The sequence below is a fragment of the Microtus ochrogaster genome, unplaced genomic scaffold, assembly GCF_000317375.1.
Source record: "Microtus ochrogaster isolate Prairie Vole_2 unplaced genomic scaffold, MicOch1.0 UNK40, whole genome shotgun sequence".
In the NCBI taxonomy this organism is placed as follows: Eukaryota; Metazoa; Chordata; class Mammalia; order Rodentia; family Cricetidae; genus Microtus; species Microtus ochrogaster.
In genome coordinates this window covers 1,000,414-1,005,384 of record NW_004949138.1, presented here as the reverse complement: position 1 = coordinate 1,005,384, position 4,971 = coordinate 1,000,414, and the positions used below count along the sequence as shown (strand labels likewise).

Here is a 4,971-nt window from a genome sequence, read left to right as displayed (position 1 = left end):
ATAGGAAAAGGTTTATTTATTTTAATTTTATCTAAATTTACTTTCAGTTGATAGTCCAGGAACGTTGTCTTCTCAATCCAATACTCCCTCTCTACAAGGCTGCTCCTGGTAGCCAGACAGTTCAGGTAATGAGGGAGTGGTCACAGGAGAGGAACTGCTCAGTTTTAAGTAGACAGTGACTTTTGGCTTCCCTCTTAATGTGCTAATAGTTGTGTCTGAAAAAATATGCAATTCTTAGAAAGGTACCACTTCTGATTTCTTTATTATCTGTAACCTTTGGAAACTAATCACATGAAACTACAAAATTAGCAAATGTCTTGAAATCTGTATATAAAACATAAATTACCTCTAATTTCAAACTCTCATTTATTAGTGTACCACTCAATCTTAAAAAATAAAATAAAATAAAAAGAAGAAAAAGGAAAAGAAAAAACGGCTCCAAAGTTAGTCTTACACCATTCTTTCCAAAAGGAGACTGTTCCTTCTAACTGCACCCACCCACACCCCAATCGCAAAACACTTCATTCAATTGTCTTGCTCATGTACATTTCCAAGATGAGATTGTATATTTCGCTCCCATAGCTTCTGATTATCGGAAAAGCCATGCTTTCCTTTATTAAAGGAGTTTGGTCCAGCTGATGTTGGTGTGTCCCTTCCAATATTCTTCATCCTCATCTTTGCTTCTGGAGGCATTTCTTCTGGCTCACTATCTTCATCTTCATTGAAAGCTGCTGCTACTGAAAGGGGTTTTGGAGCAAGAGTTGGAATCGTTTCCTTAGGCTTACTTGTTCCAAGTTTGATGGAGATGGCTGATGCTTTCTTTGTCGTCTGACTACCTATGGCAAATCCAAACCTGGAGATCTTTGTAGGCTTTGTTGGGAGGTCTGCAGCTTCTTCGTCAGCCGATCGCTTTTCAGCGCTGCGACTGGAACTTTCCCCTCCATTACTGGAAGAAACAGTCTTAGTTTTCACAGGTTTTTCTGCTTCTTCTTCAGGTCCTCCGGCGGCTCCGGCTCGCTGCGGCTTCTCTGGCTTGTCCTCTCCCGCCTTCCCGTCCGCCATCTTCCCCGCCGCGGCCTCCCCCTGCAGCCCGGGCAAGCTCAAGTGTGTATCTTGTATGCAAAAGAATGGATCCTGTTTTCGTATCCATTCTGTTAGCCTGGTATCAATTTATAGGCTAATTGAGACCATTGATATCAAGAGATATTAATAACCAGTGATTGTTAATTCCTATTATTTTTGTTTTTGTTGTTGGTTGTGGTATTGTGTGTATTTCCCTTCTTTGGGTTTTGCTGGTGTGTTGCCTTTGTTTTTGTGGGTATAGATAATTTCCTTGGGTTGGAGTTTTCTTTCTAGTACTTTCTGTAGGGCTGGATTTGAGGATAAGTACTGTTTGAATCAAGTTTTGTCATGGAGTGTCTTGTTTTCTCCATATATGGTGATTGAAAGCTTTGCTGGATATAGTAGTCTGGACTTCCATCCATGGTCTCTTAGTGTCTACAGAACATCTATCCAGAACCTTCTAGTTTTTGTAGTTTCTATTGAGAAGTCAGGTGTAATTCTGATATGTCTGTCTTTATATGTTAATTGGCCTTTTTCTTTGCAGCTCTTAATGTTCTTTCTTTATTCTGTATGTTTAGTGCTTTGATTATTATGTGGTGAGGGGACTTATTGGTGTTCTGCCAGTTTCTTGTACTTTCATAGGCATGTCCTTCTTTGGGTTAGGAAAGTTTACTTCTCTGATTTTGTTGAATATATTTTCTGTGCCTTTAAGCTAGGAGATTCTTCTATCCTCATTTTTCTTAGATTTCATCTTTTCATGATGTTTCAGATGTACTGGATATTTTGTGTTAGTAATTTGTTGGATTTATCATTTTCTTTCACCAGTAATTCTATTTCCCCTATTGTATCTTCAATGCCTGAGATTCTTTCTTCCATTTCTTGTTGTATCTTGGACGCTTGCATCTGTAGTTCCTGACCATTTACCCAGATTTTCCACTTCTAGAATTCCTCAGGTTTATGTTTTCTTTATCGCCTTCATGTCAGCTTTCAAGTCTAGGCCCGTTTTCTTCACCTGTTTGATTGTTTTTTTCTTAGCTTTCTTTGAGGGATTTGTTGATTTCTTCCAAATTTTTGTTTGTTTTTTTCTTCCACTTCTTTAAGGAAATTTTTCATTTCCTCTTTAAGGGCCCCTATCATCTTCATAAAGTTATTTTCAGGTCATTTTCTTCTGCTTCATCTGTGTAGGGATGTTTAGGTCTTGCTGATGTAGAACCACTAGCTTCTGGTGATGCACATTGCTCTTTATGGTGTTGAATGTGTTCTTACACTGTCATCTCTCCATTTTCTCCTACAATGGGTGCATGTGAGGCCTGTTATTCAGGGGGCCCTCTTCTTTCAGTTGGTGCAGGTGGAGCCTGTAGCTTAGGTGATCACTCTTCCTCCAGGTTCAGGTGAGGCTGTGCCTCTGGTGGTCACTGATACAGCTCTGGGGCTCCTCCAGGTATAAGCGGGGCCAAGATTCTGATGGGCACTCCTCCAAGTGTGTGCAGGGCCAAGGCTCTACTGTTCACAGATGCAGTAGGGGATGATGGGAACGTGGGGAGGCTGCTCCAAGGTCTCTGGGGCTTTGCTGGGTGGGGGTGAAGCTCAGGGTGTATCTTCGGAAACTAGAACTTAGACAGCAGGGCTCTCCACTCAAGAACCCAGTAATCATCTCCCATTTCTGATTTTTTAAATTTGGATATTCTTTCTCCCTCCTCTAGTTAGTTTGGATAAGGGTTTGTCTATCTTGTTAATCTTCTCAAAGAACAAAATCTTTGTTTCATTGATTTTTTTTATTGTTCTATGTTTCTATTTTTATTGATTTCAGTGCTCAGATTGATCATCTGGTCCTCCACTCCTATTGGCGATGCTCACTGTGTTTTCTCCAGAGTTCTCAGGTATACTGAATGTTCTAGTAGGAGATCTCTCTAATATTTTTATGTAGGTACTTTGTTCCATGAACTTTCCTCTTCGCAATGCTTTAATCTTTATTGAATGATAGAAAGTCTTTAATCTCTTTATTTCTTTCTTGACCCACTTTTGATTCAGTAGAGAGTTGTTCAGTTTTCATGAGCTTGTAAGCTTTCTTTGGTTTCTGTTTTTGTTGATATCCAGCTTTAATCTATGATGGTCTGTAAGGTACTGAGAAGAAGTTATATTCTTTTGTGTTTGGGTGAAATGTTCTCTAAATATCGCCTAGGTTCATTTGGTTTATAACTCTGTTAGCTCCAGTATTCCTCTGTTTAGCTTTGTCTGATGACCTGTCCATTGGAGAGGGTTGGGTATTGAAGTCTCCTAAGATCAGTATGAAATTATTGATATATGATTTAAGCTAGAGTCGTGTTTCTTTTGCAAACTTGGATGCCCTAGTGTTTGAGACTAGGGCGTGTCCTCTTCGTGGATTTTTCCTTTAATGAAGATGTAAGGATTTTCCTCATATCTTTTGATTAGTTTTGGCTTGAAACCTATTTTTTAGATATTAAAATGGTTACAACAGATTGCTTTTTAGGTCCATTTGCTTGGGATATCTTTTCCAATCATTTACCACAAGGCAATGTCTGTCACTGATGTTGGGGTATGTTTCTTGAGTGCGACAGAAAGATAGATCTTGTTTTCATATCCAAAGTTAGTCTGTGGCCTTTTAATTGGAGAATTGAGACCATTGATATTGAGAGATACCACTGAACAGTCATTGATTCCTCTTATTTTGTTGTTGTTGTTGTTGTTGTTGGTGGTGGTGGTGATGGTAGTGGTGGTGGTAGTATTTGTGAGTATGTGTGTATGTTTCCCTTATTTTAGTTTTACTTGTGTGAGATTATTTATTTCCTGTGTTTTCATGGGTGTAGTTAACCTCCTTGGATTGGATTTTTTATTCTAGCACTTTCTGTAGGGACTGATTTGCAGATATATATTGTTTAAATTTGACTTTATCATGAAATATCTTACTGTTGCCATCTATGGTGGTTGAAATTCTTTCTGGGTATGGTGTCTGGGCTGGTATCTGTGGTCTCTTAGAGTCTGCAGCTCATCTGTCCAGGGTCCTCTGGTTCTAGGGTCTCCATTAAGAAGTCAGGTGTAATTCTAATAGGTCTGACTTTATATGTTGCATAACATTTTTCCCTGGCAGTTTTTAATATTCTTTCTTTGTTCCACAGTTTTAGTGTTTTGATTATTATGTGGCAAGGGGACTGTCTTTTCTGGTTCAATCTATCTGGTGTTTATTATGTTTCTTGTACCTTTGTATGTATCTCCTTATTTAGGTTAAAAAAATTTTGTTTTATGATTTTGTTGAAAATATTTTCTGGGCCTTTGAAGTGGGATTCTTCTCCTTCCTCTGTTCCTATTAATATTAGGTTTGGCCTTTTCATAGTGTCCCAGATTCTTGGATGATATTTGTCAGGAATTTTTTAGATTTACCTTTTTTCATTGATTGGTGTATCCATCTCTTCTCTTATATCTTCAATACCTGAGATTCTCTCTTTCATCTCTTATATTCTGTTGCTAAATATTGCCTTTGTAGTTTCTGTTCACATCACTAATTTTTTTCCAGAATTCCTTCAGTTTTTTTTTTATTGCTTCTCTTTCCATTTTCAAGTCTTGAACAGTTTTGTTTCTTTCAAAAGTTTGCTTTTTTTCTTGGCTTTCTTTAAAGGATTTATTAATTTCCTCTTTAAGAACCTCTGTCATGTTCATATAGTTGGTTTTAAGGTCTCTTTCTTGTGCTTCAGCTATGTTGAAATATCCAGGCCCTACTGTGGTAGGACAGCTGGGCTCAGTGGAGACATGTGGTCCCGACTGTGGCTGGTTGTGGTCTTACGGAGCCAGTGTCCAGGCATCTGAGTGGGCTTCTTAGAGGTGTAGGTGCTGATTTCTGGGTTTGTCTTTGTTGTATGGATGTTTTCTTCCTTGGTTTCTGTTTCCTCGATG

General features: G+C 38.6%; 1 pseudogene; it reads right to left on the bottom strand.

Moving 5' to 3' along the window:
- Nucleotides 1–351: 351 nt before the first annotated feature.
- Nucleotides 352–1,088, bottom strand: LOC102000965 (annotated as a pseudogene).
- Between the last annotated feature and the right edge of the window lie 3,883 nt (nucleotides 1,089–4,971).